Raw genomic sequence first — 25,517 nt, forward strand, 5'->3', positions numbered from 1 at the left:
GAGCTAGGAGATTTGCATAGTCCTCAGCAAATGTACCAAATGATATTGCAAAATCTAATGTGTATGTAACGTAGTACACAAACTATTTGCATTCACACAAGATGGATGCAAGAGATGAATTTTCTGAAAGTGATGAAATTTGAAACTCTAGCTAAATGTTTGATTTTCAGAAAGTGCTGATAAGCCACTTGCAGGAAATTGGGAGTGTTAGAGTGGTTAGAGTGATCATCCACAAATTGAGGACCGTGGGAAGAAATTTGGAATAATCATAGCTAAATGAAAAAATCAAGTTTTTCTTACTTCTATGGAGAGCACTCTTCATCTGCAGCAATACAAAATCTCTTCAGAGCAGGACTTTCCAGCTACTAGATCAGTGCCATACCACATGTCACTTTGTCCTTTAATTATATCTGGAAGGCAAGAAAATGTCAATGTTTACAGCTTCTGAAAGACAGATGCAATTCAATAATTCACTCTGTTACAACTGTGCATCATGGTTGGCTGCTTCTTAGAGAACTTTTCTGGAAAGTCTGTAATAAAATAATCATTGCTTTAAAACAAAATTCAACCTCTTCTCCCAGAAAAAAAAAATCTTTTTCTGTTAAGAAAACATGTAGGGTTTGCTTATCTTTTATCAGCTATTCCATGTATTTGAGTTTATCTGCTTGTTTTCTACTTAAAGTGTCCATTTCTAATCAAGCACATGTTCTGTGCCTTTTAGGCACCTGTTCCTCTTTGTTTCCCCTGCAATGCTCATTATTGCCCATGACAGATCTTTTCCTAAGACTGCTAAGCAAAGCAGAAGGCTGCTCCAGAGCAGCATTGCTCTGCCCGGGCAATTTAGATGAGATCAATATTCATTAACATTGGTAATTCACCACACGAGGGGACAGTGCCTTAAAAATAAACTCTTAAAGACAGACACAGGGAAATGTTACCCACATGGATAAGACACCACCATCTATTTTCTACACACCCTCTGGACAGCTCACACTGGTGTTAATTGCTGCCACTGCAGCATTTTCCTTCCCTCCAGCTGCCTCTGCCCCTTCTCCCTTTGCTGGAAGTTTCCCTGAGCCTCTGCTGAATTCTTTATTTCTCCCACAGCCCAAACTTTTGCTGGTCCACTTCCAACCCAGGCTCACTCCCTACATTGTTCCTTCTTCTCTCCTGCTGTCAGATTTTCTGATAGAAATCCCAAGGCTGCAATGACTCCTTTCATCTCTACCCTCACCAGTATTGCAGAAGAGAATCAGTCTCTGGGATATCTCTAATCTGTGGCATTCCCTATCCATGGAAACAGGTGAAACACTTAGTGAGGCTGTGATCCTACTTTGGGCCAAACCAGACTTGTGAAGAAATTCTTCAGCTTTTCTTCAGCTTGAAGAACACAAGTTTGTGTGGTTTTCTTGTGGTTGTTTGGCTCCACCCAACTATTTTTTTCATTTTTTTTTGGTTTTTTATGCCCAACAGCACCTGACTACAAGAAGATAAAACATGTTAGAGGAAGATTTAAAATGTGGGAAAATGTCAGTGTAACTGGATTTTTCTATACTGTAATGTGCACAAGTGTAAAGCAATCCTCTTGACTGTATTTTTTTCTCAGACTGATGATTTCGAAATATAACATTTTTTTGTGGAAACATTAAAAAAAAAACAGAACCTATTTGAATTTGAATTAAATGTTTCATTCTCAAGTATTTGAGTTTGCATTTGAGGGTATTGAGGCTTTTCATTCCTTGATTGCAAAGACATATTAAAAACTTAGAATACATACTATAATCTTTTTTTATATATATATGCAAAACACTTATCAAGGAGAAAGTTTTTACTAAATACTCAAATCTATCTATATTAACCTCAGGTAGAAAGAAGATTAAAATATTGGGAATTTTTACTAATAAATATAAGAAAAAAGTTCAAATAAGTCTAACAATTTAATCTATTTCTTTTGTGAAAGAAGTAACAGATGAAGGTAGATGAAAAGACTTTTACTTTACAAAAAAACTCAATACATATTTCAAAAAAAGTCATTATATATTAATCATTAAGTCTGCAAACAGCCTTAATGCAGTAGCTCCAATGGCTTCAGTGACGCTAAGGTGAGACATGGGATTCAAAAAAGCACAATTCTGATTTATGTTTTAGTTATTTATGCCTTGGTTGCATCCCATGAGTTGGGTATTTCTCATGGGCTCGAGGAATACTTGATCTGTTAGATTGGGATTTTTTTCTTATCTTTAACTTCTTGCTCCTGATACTAATTAAAATAATAACAGATCCATACTGAGATGACAGTAATAAGAATTTAGAAAAAAAGAGGTGTTACATGATAGTCAGAAAAGCATAAATCAGAGACCATCTACAAAAAACAAATTGCTAGAATGTACCCAGTCTCTCTTACTAATGGCTTTCCAAGCTGAATTTAATTAAAACAGTGAAAGTTTCAACACACAGAATGAAAAGGAATTAAGAAATATATAAATGTTGAGGCCAAAAGGCAATTAAACATTCTGACAGCCTACCAACCCTCATGATGAAGAATATGACCACAAAAGTGACCATCCCTCAAGCAACCCAGCTGGTGTAGATGGAGTTTTGCCCCAGTTCCTCCTGCTACAGGACAGTCCATAGGGCTGAGCTTTGCTGCACCCTGGGGACTTTGGAAAGATTGTCACTCCCTTTGCTTGGTGTCTGCCATTCCCTTTCTGAGGGGTTGATAATTTCACAGCATTTTCCCACTATCCTACTGTAAGAAATGCTGCAACAGAACTTACAGGGTTTGTTATTTGTTTTTTGTTTTGTTTTGTTTTCAATAGAAAATACAGTTTCTACATCATCAACTTGGCAAGTTTTATTTTTTAGCCCTGAAGTGCTCCCTGCTACAATCAGGAGTCCAGAATTGCAGCATGCCAGTTCCATATTGGCTTGGCCTCATCTTTCTTGTTTCATTGAACAATGTTTCTTTGAAGTGACCTGAATTTTTTTTTGGCTGTTTTTTCTTTTATGGAATTTACTATCAAACTATATTTCTCTGTTTGGTGCTCTGGTTTTGGGGCACCCAAAACATTTACAAAGGTGAAAACTACAATATGTGAAAAATGCTGAGTACTAATAATTTGGATTTGAAAGTGAAAATAGAGCTATCTTTAGAGAGCTGAAGAGTTATTGCTTTTCCCTCTAAAATCCTCTTAGAGATGGGTCAGCATATTTTGTATTTCTGAATAATATTTTTCCACTGAGTTATTCATTAAAAGTACCGACCAACACAAAATGTATGAAAGCTATTTCTTTGTCACCTGATTCTTTCATAAATTCTTAGATCATAATTGTGTTTTAAACTTTCTTTTTCTTACCCTTCTCCAGTCATCACCAAGAAGTTTACAGCTCATGACAGCATCCATTTCATGGTGTAGCCATTTGTTAAACTCCTTCAAGATTGATTATCACCCGCTTTACTGATGGGTTTTCTTGCCAGCTTTAATATCCTTCTTCATTCCTCCAAGGTAACTGCATGTCTTCTTGGCAGATTATTTTAAAATTAACTGATAATGACTTTAATGTGTTGATAATTTGATAACGCAGCCCTCAAAATTATATTCCAGCTGCTTGCAGTTTGCTGATTGGCCACATCATTTAGCAGGAAGAGTTAATTGTGAAAGACTTGCAATTTTACATAGGCAAATGTCACAAACATTATGTATTAGCATGGAGCACATCTGGAGGAACTCCCCTGAAGTTAAACCAGATTTATACAATTAAGAACTGAAAACTGATATTCTGTATGTGTAAAAAAATCAATAAAAAGCCACAGACAGTGTTTATCCACTACAATTGCTGTCAGATAATTCAAATTAAAAATAAAAATAAAGTAAAATAAATTCAAACTAGTAAGCATATGTCTTCTTTGTTGTTTTCAAACAATATTTTCTCCAACAGAACAAGAGCATCTTTGCATGGAGTGGTATTACCAGCAGTTTCTGACCAAGGTATCATTATCTCAAAACCTAATTACTTTAGCCAAGTACCCTAATTTAAAAAGTTTTCTCAGTTTATACAAAGACCTCACTCTTACAACAAATACTGAATACTTCCTGTACTTTTTATTTATTTAATTAATGTCACTCCCCGATTCTCTGAAGACAATTTTTAGGTTTGGTCTCATCTTTGTGCTGACCCTGGACACATGAGTACCCACAACTTTCTGCCCTCCATGCCGTGCCCTGTGTCACACACGGCTGAGCAATGCTACTTGTGAGTTTGTGTACCCCAAGTTGGGCAAATCCCTGGGGGCTCCCCTAGCAGGGGAAACCCTCCTGGAGCAGTTCTGTGTCAGGAATGAGATGCATTGGACTTTTTCAGTCTTCAGCCTATATTTATTGTTATCTTATCAAAACTTCAGCACACTGTCTGCACCCAGACCTTGGATACATGAAAACAGCACAAAAATGGCTAACAACCTCATGCTGCAAGGTTTTTTTAAGTCTAACCAAAAACTAAACTACCCAATTAAGAAGCAACACCTAAATTATTTTCCTTTCTAACCCAATAACTGATCCCTAAAGACCCACAATGCAAATTACAAGATACCACCTAAACCCAAGAAGAGAGGAAGAAGAGAGAAGAAAGGAGCTCAAGACAACACCCTATATCCTCCAACTTGAACCCATCTATAACATATTAAAAGTCCTAAAACCTGTGACATACTACACTAATATCTACAATCTCTACAATCTATTTCACACTTTTGTGGTTTCTAGTTTACCTTGAGGCTTTGGAAGTTTTCTCCACGAGTGAGGGTCAGAGTCAGTGTTTTCCTGGGAGTCAGAGCACCCCAGGGCAGACAGGGGGATATTCCCCTTGCCCTGGGTTCCCACAGCTACTCAACTTGTGGTGAGTTAGCACAGTGGGATGACCTGCCTGAATGCCACCACAGGGAAATGGCAAACCCATTTTTATCTGCTTCAGAGAGAAATTACATTTTCTCAATCTCAAAAACTGTAAGCAGACAAACAGCTGCTACTTGTCACAGAGCTTTACATGAATTTGGAAGGGGGAAGGGACCAACCAGGCTGACGGGTGATGAGTGGTGGGACAATGTGCCAAAACTTGAGGAAGCCTTTTGCATTTCAGTAAATCCTTCAATACTGTCTCTCACAGTGCCTTTCTGGTCAAAATGTCCAGCACACAGCTGGATAAACACACCATGGGATGGGTGAGCAACTGGCTCATGGGTCAGGGACAAAGGGTCACAGCCTCACAGAGCTCCAGAAGCATTTGGACAATACTCTTGGGCACATGCTGTGACTTCTGTGCAGGGCTGGGAGCTGGACTCCATGATCCCTGTGGGTCCCTTCCAACCCAGCTTTTCCTGTGGTTCTGTTATTCAGGGAAATGCAAAATAACTGCATTTTAAACAGTTGGTTCCAAATCACCTGGTAAAAATGGACCCACAGAACTGTCTTTGAGTCCAAAAGGTTTAGTAATGAAAAATAGGAAGCACAAGTTAGATTCTCAGCTCATATTAAATCAGCAGGGCTTAACATCAGTGGAATATCCATCTCCAAATATACTTTTCGTTGGCAGTGAAATATGTATATATGAGTTTGGACTAACAATGGAGGTTTCAGATTAAACAGAGGTTTGAAGTGCTGACTCAACATACAGCTCCATTAAGTAAATTATAGTGAAGCATATTTTTAAAGCATAAATTACAAGTGGCTGACACTTACATGTGTAACTATACATATTGATCAGCAGCAGAATGAGAAATACAAGTGTATTTGGAAGACTGCAAGGTGTACATATTGCAAATAGTTACAGAGATGTGCTTTTAAGTGACTGCTCAGGAACTCTGGGACTGAGCAGCACACATTTGAATTCAAACCTTCCATCTTACTGAACTGAGTCCAGCTTCATGCCCTTGCTTCAGATCCTGTCCCTGGTCACTACAGAGAAGGGGGAGCAGTGCCTGCCCTTCTGCTTCTCCTCATAAGGAAACTTGTTGCACCCTTCCAAACCCAGCTTCTCCTGCTGGAGGTACAACAGGATGTTTCTATATTCTCTTGCTTGATATATTTATTATTTAATATTGTTTCATTTGAAATTTAATGAACATAGATTTCACTACAAGTACTTATGAATTTGCCATTCTCTATCATTTCAGCATTACAATAATGAGATCTGCAATAGCTTCTCATTTAGAGAACTGGAGGAAATGTTTCTGGCTAATTTAAAGGCAGAACTCTTAAGTTTAAATTTCAGGAAAGGGCTGGAGTATCTCACCTAGAATTCCCTTCTGTCTTTGTGGCCTTTCTTCACAAAGCCAGTATAAAAATAATGAATTATTAATAATCTGATATTTTGACACTTTCTAATCTTAAATTGTAAATGGAGAACCTAAAATTTTATTCTATTTCTTTATTAAAATTATATTTTACATACAAAAAGGAAATAACACCCTCTGATATTCTTTGCACTGTTATAGAGGAAAATATTCATCAACACCAACATAATTAGGATTTTACTCCTCCTGTTTCTAGCTGACCATTACAAATTGCAAACACCATATCTTAATGAGGGTGTATCACCTTTCCTGACTCTAAAACTAGAACATTTCAAGACTCTGCTTACTTCTGCCCTCATTTTCTACATAAACCTCACAATTCATCATGTCTGAATACTTCTGAATCCTTCTTCAGCAGCCCTTTGTGTCTTCCTGACACTTCATAGCTCACACTCTTCTCAGACTTCGGGAAATATTGTCTTATTTGCTTGGTGCAAAGGAGGGTGACACGGATAGAATCTCTGGAGAAATAGATGTATTCAATTAAAGTCTCCTGCCTTAATCTTATCAAAAACTCCAGCCTTTGGAGATTGTGGGATGTGCATAAGTGAGTTAACATGAGCTAACACAGGGCCCATACAAACTTCCTGAGAGTTCAGGAGCATCTAGAAAGTCTCCCTGTTCTTGTTTTCTCCTGTTCCTTGCTGAGCTGTGTGAGCTGCCCCATATCACCTTTCCCTGACTTCATGCCTGGCTGGCATCTAGTTGTTTGCATTCTTATTGCTCTACCCTTTTATTGTAGATTGCAAATCCTGATGGATATCAATCTACAGTACAAGCAATCCTTTACACAAAAAAGGACATTTAAAGTGATTGTACAAAGTGTAAAGATGTGAAACATCTAGGAAATAATGTAGCCCAAATACAATATTATGGTAGGAAATCACAGAGAATCAAACAAAACAGTAGTTTGGTTACATTGTTGCCTCTTTTTTCTAACAAAAAAAAAAAGAAGTAATTTCATATTTTGGTTAAATGGTGAAGATCTTTCATAAACAGTTTCTTGAACTGAGGTAGTTCGCTGAGACAATTTAGTCTTCAGCAGTATAGAAAAAGAACCATTAACAAACAAGGGTTCATATGCAGCTGTACTGATTTTCTACATGCAAGATAATTCTTATTCAGGTGAATGTTCCCAGGATCTTTAGCCAATTCACCTGTGTAGCTCCTGTCAGTCTGGAGGCTCAGAGATGGAGAAAGGTGAAGGCACATCTCAAAATCTGTGAGAGGCCACGCTCCTAAACCACACCAGCCTGAGCTAGAGTTAGTATTTTTGCCACTAAGTATTTCATAACATCTCAGTATTTGTTGATATTCCAGAATACTGATGGGATGACAAGACAGCATATTTTTTGTATGAGCTCCACTAGAAATCATCTGAGCAAAGAGCCTCTTCCAAGAGGCTTAGGGTATGATCAGCAGCAATTACTTATGTAGATGTAGAGATCCTCTAGCAGTATTCTATACTTGAAGGATCCATTGATTTTTGGCATGAATTTTAAATAATGGATGAGTTGAACATGAGGTCCCTGAGGGAAAAATGTATCATGCAAACACTAACAAGTATATTATTCACTTTTACTTTGAAAACTTCAATTGTCACTCCATGATTTTCACAGTCAGGTGAGCAACAGCAGAAAACCTGTCTTGCAGAGATGCTTGTTTTTATGCTAACATTACAAAGGGAAAGCTCTTAGAGTCAGGAGAAATATTCCAAATATCTGGGGGATAAAGGGTGGGTGGGAGTGGTGACCTTGATCACAGACCACTCTGAGCACATCGCTCACCATGGGGGCTGCTTGAACCACATCAGTCTTCTTCCTGCCTTTGTCCCCTGGCTCTATGATTAACAAAGGACTAGAGTTTAATATTTTCAGTGTTGCAGGCACGTTAATCAGTTTGCAAAGTTTGTGCAATCCCTCACTGTGACAGCTCTGCCTCGCTGAGCTCTGAAGCGTCACCAGGGCAACGCACCCGACAAACTTCTCCAGAACTTTGTTGGGAAAAAGGATGTGGAGGGGATGGAGGGTGCTCTGAAGCACTAAACAATTTCAGCACCAGAGTGGTTCTCAGCTGTTATGCCCTGAAAAGAACAGAGTCTGCTTGTCAGACAGGCAGGGTGTGTCAATAAGGAATCATTTTGTGATGTTCTCTGTCCTCCTTCACCCGTCACTGTGGCATGGTCGAGAACATGGAGAATTACTTGAGCAAACTTCTGACCTAGTGCTGTTTGCATGTTTCACTCCAGTTACAGTACTAGGAATTTTCATTCCCCTGTATATTTCTCTCATGTGTATGTATGACCACAAAGGATTAATCACAGTACAGCAAGTGGCCAAGGAATAATGAAAAAATTGTATGTTTGAAGATAAAGTGACACAGAGAAGGTTTAAGGATGCTGCTAACTAATACAAGCACCTATGATCAGACTATTAAATATTTGAGTAATAAAGACAGCACAAGAGAAGCTGCTTTCCAACAACAGTCTTTAAAAGAAAAAAAAAGTCCCAGCTTCAGGGCAATAAATTTTTCAATAAATCTAGATTTGATGAGTAAAACATTTGGGAAGAGAAATAAAAAGGATGAACTATGGAAGAAGAACACCAGAATAAGCAGAAGAATTTTAATACTTTCTAAATTAGCGCTATGACATTTTGCTGTAAAATGCCAATTTAATTTCAAAATCACTAGCATTAAAAAAAACCAAACAAAAAAACCTCAACCAAAAAAAAAAAAAAAGGGCAAAAGAAAGAAAAAAGGAAAAAAAAATACCAGATAATTGGAGAAAATAATTGTGATTGGCATGAAAGGATTTCTCTCCACTTTCTTCTTCACATTATCCAGGAAATTATAAAGTAAGAAAATGAAGCTGATATAACCAAAGCAGTTGCAAAATCTCTATTTAGCAACTTGAGGCAGACTCATTAGGTAGTGCTCTTATCTTTCCACCATTAATAAGTGATGACTGTTGCAGGGGGACCTGCCTGTTCATATATTTCTCTCACATTCATTGGCCCCTCTGGAGAAGGGCTGTGCTGTACTTTGGAATAAAGTTCAGCTCTCCCTGCTGAATTCCCATCAGCAGAGGCTGAGCTGTAAGCAAGACTCCTGCTCTCCAATTACTTAATAAAGCTGGCAGCTGCTGTCCTGAGAGCATGAGCACTCACCTTAAATATTGCATAAAAAATAGCAGCACAAATACTCAAAAGAAGAATGGGAACCAAGAGGCAGTTCCAGCAATGCTGAACAGAACCTGAGTCCACTTCTGTCTGCTGGGGAGCTGGTCTAGAAGCACTGCTGGTTTAGAGACAAGGTGCTTCTGTCATAACAAAATGCAGCAGAGGCCAATGCCCCAGTTAAAAATTAGGATACCCAAAAAATGATCCTGGCCTCTGAGGAGCTTGCTGAGATTAAAAAAGCAGAGCTCCCACTCATGGCTAATAATTAGTGTGGAATGGGTTTCCTTGCTGGGCATTTAGAGAACAGACACACGACAGCTGCTCTGCTCCCAAATCTTATCAGCTGCTGCTCTCCCCAGCTGTTATGGCAGCAGAGATGTGGTGGTGCTCTCCCCACGGTTTCTGTGTCCTTTTTGCCACCCCAGCTGAGGAAAACCCCACATTATCACAGAGCAGTGATAGCATTTACTTTGCTAAAAGGAGCTCAAGAAAGAATACATATAAATTTCTTTTATTCTGGGGCTGGATTGAGCCACTGGAGTCAACCCTTTGTCTAAAAGGGATCACTCCAGGATTTGCTGAAAGAAATTCAGATCTCTTTTTGCCCCCACTAAAAGGATGCAGAAGCCAAGCAGAAATGTAACAGTCAGGCTTATTTCCTATTATCCCCTGCCTGGTCCAACAAAGACAGGAACAATTTTGCCTAACACAAACAGTCAGTGGGATGTTTGAAATTCCCATTTAGAATGGTTTCAGACTGCAAGTCCATTATGTTTCTCTGAGACTCACAGTCTTAAATTACTAAGGATTTAAAAGAAAGCAGCTTGCTGCCATATCCCAATGTAAACTCAGAAGAACCATAATTGTCCTTTCAGTGTCTCTGCAAGCGAAACATTTTCCTTTCTTTTATTGAATTCTGCAGTTCACAGTAACAGAGTAAAAGTTTTTTCTAACCTGAACTAATGAACAGTAAATCATTTAAAGCATGCAAATGCAGCTCAGAGAAATGGAAAAACTCAGTTGTAATTCGTGGAATTTCCAAAGTAGATTTCTCTGCATGATGCTCCTCAGCTCTCTTTTCACAAAGCATGCTCATTTTCAAGAATTGAAGAAAAAGAAAGAGAAAAGAAGAGATAATTTTGTTTCATCATGTAAAGTGTAAAGCAGCAGTCAGGCCAAGGGAAAGAGGCCTAGAGAGTGGAAGAAAAAAACATTATTTCTTTTGGACAATATTTCAAACACATCTTCTCTCACAAAAAATATTTTCTCTACTAACTTCCCCAAAGGCACTATTTAATATGGGTCCATAAAGCTTATTAAAAAAACTGGTAATATTGCAAATGAAATTAAACCCATCAAGACACCCTGTAGGAAAATTATGACAAATTATGTTAATTTTGGTCTACTGTTTCTCTACTGCTGGACAAGAGTCATGTGTTTGCAATAGGAAACTTCACATTAAATTGTGAAAAAAAAGTTAAATCTAAAGCTAAAAGTCTCCCGCAGCTTATGATATCTATCCTCCAGCAATATTTTCTATTTCTTTAATTTGCATCACACATCTAATTGTAAATATGAAAACTGTGCATCCAAAATTCTGTGAAAAGATGAGTTGTGGTCACAGGCTCACTGGATACTCAGGAATGGTGTCTTTTGTCTGTTGTAGTCCCTGCTGATTTTGAAACAAGGCACCTCCTAGTGAAGAAACTTGAACTTCTTCATATTGGCAAATATTTGCCCCTTACCCAGTCTCCTTTTTTGGAGTGACAAACTGTCATAACCTGCATTTGACAGGTGCTCAGTTAAACAATCACTTTTAGTGTTTAGTGCTAAAATATGGGCACTTGGTAAAGATTAAATAAAGGGAATTTGATTTTCATAAGGCACATTTTACCACCAGAGACTTGGAGACCCTTGAAACAAAATCCAGAGCCAAGAACCTGAGGCTGATGACTGCTCTTTAAGTTCCTGAATGTACCCAGTAGTTTACAATATGGACTAGCAAGAAACATTTTGCAAGAAATTACATTTGGTTTTGTTCAGTGTAGATAGCCAAATAACTGGTGATTATGTAAAAATAATGGTTATATGAAAATAATGGCTCTCATGCAGTATTTTGATAACAGTTTGCAAAGCAGGGTTAGGTTTGCTCTTACTAGAGAACAGTCAGGGTTTTGTTTGCAAAGCTGGTGCCCCATTATAGAAAGAGAGAGAGAGAGAGCCCAAAGATTAATCCCAAACTCTTCAGCTCTACTCTGACCTCAAATCACATCTGGCAGCCCAACACAAATCTAAGAAACTACCCTTCAGGATTTAACTGATCAATTTTCCCCCATTTGTAATTATGTGAAGCCATTACCTTGCTCAAGGCTCACTGTAGTTTATAAACATCTCGTTTACACACGATGTTTCCTTCAGAGCAAAAGCCACTCGTGGGGAAATTGTATCCAATAAAACAGACATTCCAAAAGAGTAAACCTCCAGGGACTCATGCTTAATGGACCATGTGGAAAGAGGAGTACGCCCAAATTGGTAGGGGAGATTCTGTTCAGCTCGTTTGGAATTTACTTAACAAACTAATCTAAGACTTTATATCTCACAGACATTTGCTTGTAGATAAAGTCAGCTCAGGAGAACACATTTTGCATTGGTAAATATAACTTTAAGCTACATTTAAAGAAAATATTATATTTTTAAGTTGCAGACAATAAAAACTGAATAAAAGCTGTGAATTGTGCCATATGCAAGTATGTTCTGTCTAAAATAATTACCAAATACAGGGAATGAGCAGTAGCCTAACAAGAGCAGACATTGCAGTGAACAGTTTCCCTTCTGTTTTACACAAAATTTTCCATAGTGTAATACAAGCAATAAGAAGTTGACTTTTCTCTGAGAAGGTGCTGGTTGTAGAGATGAGAGATCTCCTGAACTAAATGGCACAACACTCATCTTTAGAGCTTCAGAGGTCAGGGAGGGATAAGGCAAATAGAGCTGCTGCTGCTGCTGCTTTACAAAGCAATGATAACAACACTTTCATAACGAGGGGCATCCTCACCACAAATTTTCTGTTATCTCCAACCTTCCAGTCAAACAAATCATCTTGTAGGGAGTTGCAGCTACTCTGTGCTTTCCTCTTATTCATCCCACACAGAAAAGACTTCCAACATAATCTCCTGGACATACAAGTGCCAACACTTTATGATCATTTGCTACAATATCACAGCTATTGTCATCTCAGAACTTGGCTCAGAAAATCATTTTGCCAAAGCTTGCTCTTCCACAGAAAGTTCTGAAATCAGACCTGCTTCTAGAGGAGCTGTGCTCCTTGAGAGCAAGCAAACTTTAGCAAATACAAACCATGAAGGAGGTAAAAGGTGGCAATACTGTGCAAAAATTCAAATTTTATGCTCGCACGGGTAGTGCAGAGGAGGCTGCTGTTTCAATCAGTTTTGCAGGGGCCTCTATCTTTTGCACAAAAGTACAGGGATGCCAGTAAAGTTCAGTCTCCTTTCAATATTCAGTTGCTCCCTTGTATTCTCTGTGGCTGTTGTGTTGCTCCAATCCATTATCCCAGCTTCATTCTGCCTGGGCTGCGCAGGAAGTTCAGCAGCACTGAACAGCTGACAGTGCCTGCAAGGTGCTTGTACTGCTTTATTTACTGAAATGCATTTTTCTGCTTCAGCACTCGATCCACATCATTTAACCAACAACAAAACAACAACAACAAAAAAAAAAATTCAGGAAGACACCAGATGCTCTGTTGTGCTAGTAACTAATTATCAAAGAACATGACAGACATGTAATTTCTGAGGGTATCAGGAAAGCTTTAAGGAGTTGAATAAGCACAAATTAAGAGTTCATGAAATTAAGAAAAAATAATTATTTCATCCAGCTTTTCATCCAGCACTTCAAAAAGAAAGAAAATTATGAAAGTGGCTGAAAAATAAACCTTCCTTTCCTACCAGGAAAGAAAACTATTTCTCATTTGTTCCATCCTTTAAATAAAAATGAGCTTTTGAACTTTATACTATGTAGTCTGTGAGGACAAGAATTAGAGATTTAAGATACAGGGAACCATGAAGACAAAAAAAAAAAAAAATCAGCATTTGCAACAGCCATGACCTGAGGAGAGATATTTAGCATTCCCTGTGCCTGAAAATCAGCCATACAAGTATTTCTGTGACCAGCTCATCCCTAGTGTAACAATCCATGCTCATTTAGCATTACACTGAGCACAATCAGGAGATTTTTGAGTGTTAGCACAGTTGAGTCCTTGTCCCTGCAATTCCACGGAGTGCTGCTGTATTTCTGGCTGTGCACATTCTTGTGAGCTCTCCTGATTATTTGCTCAGTTCACTGAGCACAGAAACACAAGCCTGGCAGGTGAGACTGAGCTGGTGCAGGACAGACAAGTCCTGGTGCATCAGGACAGCTCATCCCCTCTCCAGGGCAGCACTGATCAGGCTTGGATCTCCCTTCCCAAAAAAGGAGAGCAGCTACAGGAAATTTCTCCAACACTAAGACCTGCCACAATCTTTGCTTCATACCACTGTATTGCATATTAAAACTTTTCCTTTTAAGCTAGCTCTGAATATTCTGGTTTATTCTTCTCCTGACATTGATTCTGCATTTGGGGACATAAATGTGGTACAGCCACAGGCCAGTGTGATATAGGAACTATGCTTTGTGCTTTGGAGCTGGTTATGACTTTCAGAGAGACAGAGAGAGAGAATATTGTGCAGTATTCAGACTCAGGCAAGCTATATCCCACCAGTTATGTAGAGATCATACTTGTAGACTTGTCTAAGAATCATGAAGATAAGGAGGGGTTTGGTTTGGTTTGCATTTTGTTTGTTTGTTCTTAGCACAAGCTTGCACTGCTACAGTCACATGAAGTCAAAATGCACAATACTGCTTGTCTGCTCCAACTCAACAAAGCAATTCATCTTTCCCACTGTTTTCCCTCCTGGAAATTTCCCTTCATTTGCCAAGCCTCTCCATTCTGGACAGCAGTCTGCCTGCTCTCTTTGCATGTTCTCCTTCCTCATTGACAAACTTTGAACTAGCAAGACTTCTAAACACTAAACACAGGCTTAAGCTCCATTCTTAGTAAGGAATTTGTATTGAAATGTGCCCTTTAAATAAAGCAAATAAAGCTAGATGCAGCTCAGTGGGAAACTCTTGCCAGTTGGCAGCCAATTTTAGCAGCTTTGATGTCAGAGGTAGTTAAGAAGTTACCATCTCCCGAGGCTTCCAGCAGGCATGGGAAATAACCTGAATTCCTCCCAGGAGATGCTCAGAAACATCACGAAATTTATTGCAAATAATGGGGATTAGATGGGACACAGGTTTCAAGATCATGTTCACTGTAACCATGAAGATACACGGATACAATGAACCTACAAACAAAATATTAACAGGTCATTGAAACCAGTTTTGATCTTCTGCTGTTGATCTCATTCTGCTCAGATTATTTCAGATGGATTAATTTACTGCAGCATATATAATTTAACCTGAAAAATATTCTAGAGGGTCTAAAAAAACCTGAAAGTCTTTTGAAGATTTGGAAAGTTGCTGGCAAAATAATATTTTTATTTGATATATCATATTGTACAGCCTGTGAATGAGTTCAGATATGGGACTATGCCAGAATCCCTCTGCTGAGCACTGTCTCAAGGATCATTTATCATTCACTGTTACCACCCAAATTTTTCAGTTGCTAAGTGAAATAGTGGAGCCAGAAAAGATCACTGGGTCATTGTCTTTTTCTGTCATTTAATTTTTGTATAACTTAGGTGGTAGCTCAAGCATAGGTTAGAGCAAAATTCAGCTTTTCCTCCTTAGCCTCACAGCAAAACCAGCAGTGATGTCACCCAGTGGTTTTGGGTACTGCACAAATGCATAGGAGCTAATTTCAAAGTTGATCCCTCAGTCTTAATGTCCCTGGAGCTGTCTCTGGACAAGTCCTATATCCTTTATAAGCTTATTGCCTGACAAAGAACCCGTTCTTGGTGACACTGCCCATAATTTATAGCAGCGAGAAGATCTCAGCAGGAGCTTTTCTCCCCTTCATCCCCACCGAGGTGCTCCACTCACAGATGGGCTGCTGCATAAACACTGAACTGAAGGAAGAACAGCACTGTTCACTTCTGTTTCTCTACTGCTGTAGCATCCTAGTCACTCTCCTCCAGTGTTTTACATTTTTCCTACATTCTACATCTCCAAAAAGGCTCAGAAATTTTAAATAAAACATACTGCAATCTCAGTAAGACAGGAGTGCATTTGAGAGATGAAAAGAAATTTTCAGGTAACCTTTTCCAGAGAAATTCAGATCTACTAAAAATTAAAACCACTATTAAATTTCTAAGAAAAGTGTATCTAAAGTACACTTTCCAAAAATCCTCCAAAATGCTACTTTTAATTCATATTATCAATGAACAGTCTTTTTTTATTATTCTTTTTTAAATAGTCAAAAACATTTTAGCTGCTGTGCTCAAAAAAAATAGAGAAAACAGGAAAAGATAAACGATGAAAAAGTTTCTCGGCACATAACTTGTATATATATGTACTTTGATTTTTCCAGGTCTGAATGTTTTCTGTAGCTCTAGATGACTGAAATGTTTTTCTAAAACAAACAAACAAGCAAGCAGACAAACAAAACAAAAAACCCACACTTTGGAAACAATTTCAAAATTTCATAAATTCCTGTCATAAGGGCAATACCTCCCTCAAAATTATACTACATTATTTCACTCTGCAGACAGGAAACAGATAATAACGATATGATTTTCAGTCAAATGACTTCCACACAAATTTGGTGACATATTCTTCAGTAAAGCTTCAGTTAAAGGACTCTTTAAGGTTTAAGACTTTAATATCTAGACTGCAGAATCTGAGTGATTTGACAGATTCATGAATTAAAACCACTTGTGAATGCAAGGATCAAAGTTTTGTTTTCCAAAATAAATGTTTCAAACTCTTAGACTCACAGAATGGTTTGTGCTGGAAGGGACTTTAAAGATCCTCTCATTCCCAGCTCCCTTGCCATGGCCAGGGCAGCTTCCACTAGACCAGGGCTTACCTCCCTTGTTTTTAAGAAAACAGGGGTGCCTGTGCAGCTGGGCTGCCTCACTTATGGGGCACCCACAAAACCTATTTCTGCAGAGCAGAGAGCTCAGAGCAGCTTGGGAAATACACAGAAATCTTCTCCTGAGTATCTCCAACCACGGTGCTTTAGGAGGGTTAATCAGGTATTATGGGATGCACCAAAATAACTCAATTTCACAGTTATACAAAAATGGAGACAGTGATAAATGCAGTTTAAATAAGTGCATTAAATCAACTTGCTCGATGAGAAGACTGCACTGAATAATTTCAATACTGAAATTTTGTCAGAGACAAAACTTGCATATCTCCATTTCTGCATGCACCTGCAATGGCTAAGGCTCCAGCACTTTGTTATTTCTGACATTTAAAATCATGTGCATTTCACTGCAGACTTGAATTACACAGTATATTAAAAATACTAAATACATAAAATAACATGCATATTGTGCTAATGACCACTCTATAAATTATCTTCAGGTGAAAATGAGTTTATATGTTCTGGTTTAAGTCAGTTGTAAATTCTTTTCCTATAAATACCCACTGGAGTCATATTTCCTGTAGGCATTTATAAAGTAAAAGGAATGCATGCCAGCAGAAATTGAGATGAATGACACTTATGACACTGTCTGTACACAATACATTATTTGCAATATAAAACTAATCCGACTAATGTTACTGTGGAAGGGATAATATTCAGCTAGAGTTTTGGAATCTCAGGAAGGGTAAGGCAAGACTGCATACTTGTTTAAAGGGGAGCAAGTGTGCCAAGATCACACCAAGAGGTGCTGCTTACCAGGCCAGGCAGAGCTCTTTGTTGGAATAAGGGACTTATAAGGGTGCAAACAGTGATTATGGGCAGATTCTGCCCCTCAATTCCCCTTTTGGACAAACTGATGACACAAGACACCCCACTGGCACTGCTGCTGCGCCCACCAAATCACACCTGGGTGCTGGTATGTACAAATACTGAGCCTATTCATTTCAATATTAAGAGGGGAAGAGGGCAAGCATAAATTCTCAGACCAAAACTTTTTTTGATACTTGATTTCTGGTGATTAAAACCTTAGTTCAAAATGGGTTGCTAATTTCCTCGTTATGAGGTCTCATACAAAATGAAATATTGAGGACTACCCAAAAGGAAGAATAGATCTCATTGATTTAAAATTTAAAAGGGAAATACAGATTTTAAGTCTTAAAGCAGATTCTCAAAAATTAATGAATACTGATACAATTAGAAGCCTCCATTTCCCTTCAAAAATTGTATCAGCTTTGTGCCACCTTACAGCTGCCTTGAGAAGATAAAGGCACTGATATATGGGAAGCACATGGGTACATAATGAAGAATAGCACTGGAAAGGCCATGAGGAAAGAAAAAAAGTCAGAATTTACAAAGAGAATTAGAAGATCAGTAAATAAGTCATGGGGATGTGCATTGAATAATGAGAATGAAAGGAAACACTGAATAGCTACTCATTTGGTGAGACACATTCATCCAGTGCACTGAACGAGGCAGGAGCCCCACGAAGAAAACAGTGTGTGCTCAGGTAATTAAAGACTCTATCATAATGCATGCACTCAAGGAAGCCAAATTAAACTTGCACAGAGCTATCAGTGCAGCGTTTCCTAACTTTTACACGTTTGACTTTGTAACCTTTATGCTTTTTTAACGGCAATTTTTGTTTTTGACTTTTTTAACAGTCATTGGTACACATTAACAACGGAAAACTTATATTGTTCTTAATGATCTAATGCCCGTGTAGCTTAGCTGCAGCATTCTAAACACTGTAGAAATGTGGCTGGGTCATGCAGAAAATCAGCTACAGACTTGGTAAAAAGAAATTAGAAGTTGCATCTTAAAATTGTGAAAAAATTTATTAAAACACTGACTCACATATGCACAAACAAGATATGCACTTTTCCATCAAGTTCTTACCTAGCTTGATTTCCTAAGGAAGGATAATTTCTGTGATTATGATGTGTGCTCATCTCAGTCCTTGCCCTTCCAAACAATTCTGAATCTATTTGTAAATCGTAGAGCAGATATAGAAAAAAATAAAGGTGTCAAAGGTAACTTGTAACAGGTTTCATGAAAATAGATGACTATCACATCACATGCCCAAAGCCAAACTTTAATCTTTGCTATTCCAATCTTCAACAAAATACACAATCAATTTAAGACTCACCACAAAAAATTAAACTAAACAGACAAAAATTAACAGACCAAACCAAAATACCCCAAACAAAACAAACAACCCAGAAACTCTTCAGAAACTTGATAGCCATCATTTGACATGAAATAATTTTTCCATTACGTCTCTGCCAGTCACAGAGTAGAATTGCACTAGTTGATTTTCTGCCAAAATTTTTACCATATTTAAATGGGAAATTGTTAGTTCTGAAAGGAATTTTATAAGCACAGCTGAACTCAGCTCCAATTCTCTGCTTTGAGCAGAGAAGATTAAAATAGCATTTCTCTGTTCTTTGTAGAACAAAAAGCAGCTTTTAATGGTGTAGCTGACAGGAGATATCATGACAAGATCTTGAAATAATCCTTTCTGCTACTAGTTGAATTTAAAGTTCTTTATGTCAGGTAAAACATTAATGAGTTCTGAATCTCATCTCAGATGTGCAAAAGGCTTTGGTTAAAAAATAGTTTTATATGCTGGCAAAAAAAAAAAGAAATTAACATTTGGCCATGTTTTCTGTAAGACGTGTTCAATCCAAAAAAGTTAAAAATAGAAAAAAAAAAAAAAAAGCTTTGATTCAGAATCAGTTAAGTTAAATATCAGTAAGCTACATGGCAACCAAAATTAAAATGAATATACAAATAGAAAAAAAGAATTATATAAAATGGATAATTATTATATAAAATTAAATTAAGATATTATTTAAACAAAATATGGATAGAAACTTCCATTAAGGTAATTGAAATCAAAACCTCAGTCCTCTGCACAATAGAAATAGTGACCAAATACTATGTATCAAAACTTTTTCTATTTTAATTCAGCTTATATATCATTAACAATGAGAAATGGGAAATGGTTTTCTACAAATGGAAAAGAAAAATAAGGTAAGAACAGGAAATACAGTGAAAAGAATAAAAAATAGCAAAACAAACTAAATTTAAGCTAAGATAAAAGAGAGATGAGTGATGAATACAAAATGCTGATCTCATTATATATCAAAAAAGGACAAATAACAGCAGATTCTAGTTGAGTGAAATGATTAATAACAAACCCAAGTCACAGATACTCTGACTGAATATAAATAGTTCAAATTGTCTAGCAATGAGTTGTTACAAATACACAAATGTGTGCCCTGGTGGTAGAGATAAACTGGAGACAAATGCTCCATTCTCAGTGACACATCGCTGCTGCTTGTCACCATTAATTCCCTGTCATTGTTTTATTCCCTTACTGGGGGCACGATTAGCAGGAATAAGAGACTCGATGCTTACAGGGGGTTGAGACAGAATTATCAGGCAGTTTTGTAGCAAAGGCAAAAGCTCTCTTCAGCTCATCCCTTTTGATCTCATAATTAGGGACTCTGGTGTTCTGGGTCTGAGAGAAGTTTGAACAATCTGAGAGAAGGAATAACCCCCAGGGGAGCCTTGGGCATCCCCCAGGGCCACTCCCTCTCCATGGTCAGCTGAGACAACCCTCACCATCTCCAGCTCTCAAAGGAGGAGAGCAAAGACACCCACAATAAAGGATCCTACCTCTGAGGAGCTGAGAAGACAATTCCAAATATTTTTTTCTTACATTTCTATTGATAGTTCCCACTCTTGCACAAAGGTTAAGGAATTCTTGCAACAATAAGGACAATCTGCTCTGATATCAGAAACAGTGGGCTGTCCTGTCCCACAGTACTGCTAGGGACAAGAGAGAATGATGGAATAGAAATCTATAAGAACAAACAAGTAAAATAAAATGCACAAAAACACGTGTATCAGCTAATACTGATGGGAAAGAGAGAGGAAAGATAAAAGCTTGGGTGTTCAAGTCCCATATGGAAGTTGCAGTAATATTTTCCATCCACTAGTCCTAATAAAACTTTACAAGCCATTATCTAATATAACAGAAATCCTCATTGAGTAAAAAATATTTATAGCTCAGTATCACACAAAATGCTTAAATCTATCTCATCTATTCCAGACCACCAGTGAGTTAAGGTACCACTGTGTCACACCTTATATATTGTGCATAAATAGCTCCTACAGACATCCAACACTGGGTACTCCAGAACCTTCCTACACTATAGTGCTTCAGTATTCTTATTATTGGAGTTTTTCCCCATGTTTAAGAAAATTTTCAAGCATGAATTTGTATCTGTTGCTGCTGCAGATGGGTGATTTCCTTCCTCTCACTGATCACCTTGTAAGTCCTTGTAGGATATTATCACATCCCCTGACCTTTTCTAATCATTAAGCTCACCAGCCACAATTTTTATCTTTATATGATGCATTTTGAGGTTTTGATGTTTTGTAATGTGTCAGTCTTTTTATTTTTGGTTTCCTAGACTACAACTATTTTATTTGGTGTATATTTTATTGGGTGTGAGGTGCTAAAAATAGATACAGAAGGTTCAATAGACTTTTCCAGAACTTAATTTTGACCTTTACAACTGATTCTCCTACAGATGACCACATGTACATACATATTTGTATAGATAAAGAGCATATAATGGGCATGAATAAAACCTGGAAAATGAAGGATTAACTTGCAGCTTTAGAGGGTCTATATCAATTTAGGTTATTTTCATTCTACGTTTCTAAATGTAGAAATACAAAACATTTAAAAAGTCATCATTATGACATGCACCATCATGAATTATTATATACACCATAGATACAGATGCATATTCTCTACCAACCAGATGAGGAGAGCAATAAATTATCAGACTGGAAAGGCTAATTTCTATTTTTTTTTTTTTTTTTTTTTGAGGCAGGCTTGCTCTCAGTTCAGCAACCTTCTCATTTACATAAGTGCAGTAGCTGTCAGTTCATTAGCAGGTTGTTAATAACACAGGGGCGAGGAGGAGGGCTGCAAAATCTCAGTGAAACATAAGAGGTTTAAGCTTCTGGTTGCAAAGCTACGTTAAACTTGACAACACTCAAAGTCACAGGTCAAAAAATCTCCTGATGAAGAGCCAGAGTTCAACTACTTTACACTTAGAATAGTCTCACATGAATTAGCACAATCAAACCAACGCAGATTTATAATTAGTGTTTACAGAATATGCTTCTAAAGCAGAATAAAATCCCTCAGAATAGCCTACTTTTACACTGCTTATACCACAGGGTCTCTTTGGGGGTACCTGAACTGACATTGGTCATTTAAAGATGGTGTTTGCAGCACGGGGAACTGGTGTTTCACACAGTAAATCTGAGGTCAAGAGCGTTCTCTTTGGCCACCAGGTGTTAAAAACCATCCCAAACCCATGGTTCAGGCACTGCCACCCAGCTTGCCTTGTCAAAGTGATGAGGAGGAGCCACAGTGCAGTTAGAATTTATTGTCATAGTCAGATGATGAAAAATCTTAAAACTAAAATTGCACAGGGGATGTGAATCTTGGGGTGTCTCCTGTCCCAGCTTGTGGCAATCCGTTGTTTCAGATGTCAGTGCTATTGACAGAGCCCAGCACCTGTCCAACATCCACCTACACATACAGGAACATTCTTGAGTGGTTTTCAGACAGGATTTTAATGGGCTTAGGAAGATAAAACAGATATTCAGGTTTGGTAGGTTTTTGTTTTGTTTTTTTTTTTCAAAATGGTGATGAACTCTTCAAAATTGAGAGCACATTACTTTGACTTAAATATAAAGACCCAGACAGAACCTCCTAATCAGTCAGGGGTTGTCAGTGAGCAAACTTTCAGCATGCTTTTTCTAATGATATTTGCCAAAATTCTCTAGAGAAAAGACAGATCTAGATAGATAGCAGGGACACATAGATCCTGTGTCAGGATGATACAAACAATGTACAAGAGATATCTGTTATATTACTTATTACTTATTAACCCAAGAACAGTGGAAGGAAGTCCCTGCTTGAGGTCTCTTATCATCTGAGGGGTGTGAACTGTGATGTCCTTTACTTGAAGTCCAACTGCTGTTGTCATCTGCAATCTATAAATGGTAATTTATTTGATGATCATTTCAATATTGTGCACAACAGCGATAATTACAATAGGCACATTTTCCTTTTCTGGAAAAAACAAAGGTCTATAAGGTTTATTGTGGCTCTCAAAGCAATGTTTGACCAGTCAGTTCCAGTAAAAAATGTGTTAGAAGTGGAAACTTTTCACAGAAGTCAGATTTGGGCAGAATTCAACCCTGCAGTTTATCTTTGCCAGGTGCCAACCTGAGTACAACAGCACCCAGTCAAACCAGAACAAGAGGCCATAGGATGATAAATAAGATCTTTTACTCAAAAAGGCTCAACTATGACAGCCCTCCTTCCAGGCAGTCAATTTGTAGGCTACCACAGAATCAGCTGGCAATTAGTAAATGCTTTCTGAATAAATGCAACTGACAGCACCCCAGAGTTCCTCTTTAATGCTTACCATTCTCTACTTTGGGGCAGAGTTCCCTAAAACTCTTTTTATTTTTTTTCCCAAACAAAATATATTTTGAAAGGCAGAAACCTCTTATAGATAAATTCCTTTCCCCATTCCCAGTTTATCCATTCCCAGTCCTTGTCATACCATATCTCCCAGCTGCATTGCTAATATTATATTTGGAAATACATCTAGTAATATCTTTAGCAAATCTGAGTAGAAGGCTTTGGCAGAGAAACCTTCAGCTGTACATTTAAATAATTCATATTTCATTCAGGTCCTGCAGACTTGCTCTGTCCCTTTTTGCATGTTTTCTCAGTCAGTGCCCTACCACACCACACTGAGTTATCCTCAGCATCCAGTAATGGAGACTCTGGCCAAGTGAGGAATGTGCAGGCTGCATTAGGAGCAAGACATATTTGCCAACATAATTTACTAGATTTTTGCCTAAACATCATTCCAGGTTGGCTTTGGAACATAAGAAAAAATAGGAAAAAAAAAAAAAAGAGAATTTATTTTCCCTCTATGCCATTTTGATGCACTGACTGCTGTTGAAACCATTTCTTTCTTCTATGGTGGCAGCTTGACTAACACAGTGGTAAAGGTACAGTGCAGCACAGCAGAGGAGTGCCAATGGGTATTTCTTCCACTTCTCTGCTCTGTTGCATTTATTACCACTCTGTGCAATACTTTATTTATTGTGAAAAGGAGTGTATCAACAAGTCAGCCTTTGGTCACCAGATCAACTTTCAGGGCAAAAGCTCCTGCTAATGAATCCAAATTAATCCAAATTCACTCTAGAATGAAGCTGAAGGCCATCCTTTGAGGCTTTGGGGTTTTTTCTTAAAGACAAATCTTTGTCATTACCATTGTAATAACCATTTTGCCTTCATCTACAGCACAGTTCACTGCAGTGGTTCTCCAGTGAGCACCTCAGCTGCCTTGGACTATGGAAGAAGTGAAAGTCAAAACAGCCAAGGTAAGAAAATCTTGTGTGTAAATCAAAGCTGGAGGATGAATCAAAAATAAGCCTCTAGTCACAAGCAACCCCATGCAAGCAGTTTCCCTTTACCAGCCCAGTTTCCACAGTTTTGCTCTCACCCTTTCCAGGATTTCCAGACAGTTTAAACTATCTAATCTGGTAATTTATTTCTAGCATTTCTATTACAACAGAAGTTCTTAAATTTATAAAGTCCTTTCATGGCATTCTGAAGATGTTGAGACTGTATTTATATGTAGGAATTAATCATAACCTGATAGTCAGAGAAAATATGCTAACAGGGATGAGAATATATTGGATTATCTACGGGAGCACCTGAGAACTCAGATGGCAGGTCACCAGCTATTACTTGGCATAACTCAGACAAACACCAAGAAATAAACCATGAAGATTTATGGAGAATGGGCCTCATTTCTCTGCCTGAAAGTTCTGGTGCAGTTGAATTCACTAAAATAAGTTTGTTGTGGAACAGCCAAGCTGTTTTGACATGTACACAAGTGAGGGCAGGAGGGCTGGACACCCTCTCTGCCTTTTGCAGGTCCATTGGTTTGGACATGGAAAGAAATCTCTGCAAGGCACTGGTAAAAAATGGAAGGGCTTGGAGGAAAATGGAACAATGTGGGAGGTGAATTCAGGTAAGACTCAAGCGCTGAAAATATTCTGCTCATTCAACAAAGGGAAATAGGAGACATTGCAAGATTTCAGGGATGTTATACTCTGTGCAATTTATGAGCACATGCAATAAAAATAGGGCAAAAAGGCTAACTAAAATGACAGTTTAATGATCCTAATGGAAATAAAATTAATTTTAACCAGTGGAAAGCTTCCACACTCAGAAGAAAACATGAACAGAGTAGAATCTATAGAAATCCACGTGGATTTGGCATAGGAACAAATTTTGGCAGCAGGAATAACATCGAGAAATCAGATATGTCTGATAGGAAAGGATTTGGAAAGACAGACCAGGATAAGGACAACACTAAATGTACATTTTTGCAGCCCTGATCAGATAAGGCTCAGAGAACAGAAGCAGCTGGCAGGAACATAAATAAGAAATAATCAGTGGTGTTGCTGGGGTAAATCAGATTTCTGCTCAAAGGTTTATTTGCTTCACAGCAGTGAGCAGTAGACGGTCATATTAATAAACTGACGTCAAAATGCTATAGAAGATTAACTAATCCTGCTGTGATTTTTTAAAGCAGACTATTCACATTTTAAACCTTTCTCAATTAGGACCAATATCTAAATATTGAGTCATATTTTCAGATGTGTAAGATGAGTAATGTAGAATCATCGAGTCATTAAAGTTGAAAAAGACCTTCAAGACTAT

General features: G+C 37.9%; 1 long non-coding RNA gene across 3 annotated transcripts in view; it reads right to left on the reverse strand.

The window, feature by feature from the left end:
- LOC146766880 (uncharacterized) overlaps positions 1–25,517 on the reverse strand; it is a 118,195-nt gene that overhangs the window by 20,987 nt on the left and 71,691 nt on the right. For 2 of the 3 annotated variants that reach the window (XR_014956692.1, XR_014956693.1), the window contains exons 1-2: positions 3,357–24,702; positions 301–410 (exon numbers count right to left, since the gene is read on the reverse strand). This is a non-coding gene — a long non-coding RNA (uncharacterized LOC146766880). Of the gene's footprint in view, positions 1–300; positions 411–3,356; positions 24,703–25,517 lie in introns of those variants that run through there. The other variant, XR_014956694.1, reaches the window with a different exon arrangement.

This window comes from Lonchura striata, chromosome 7 (genome assembly GCF_050655825.1).
Source record: "Lonchura striata isolate lonStrDom1 chromosome 7, ASM5065582v1, whole genome shotgun sequence".
NCBI classification, from domain to species: Eukaryota; Metazoa; Chordata; class Aves; order Passeriformes; family Estrildidae; genus Lonchura; species Lonchura striata.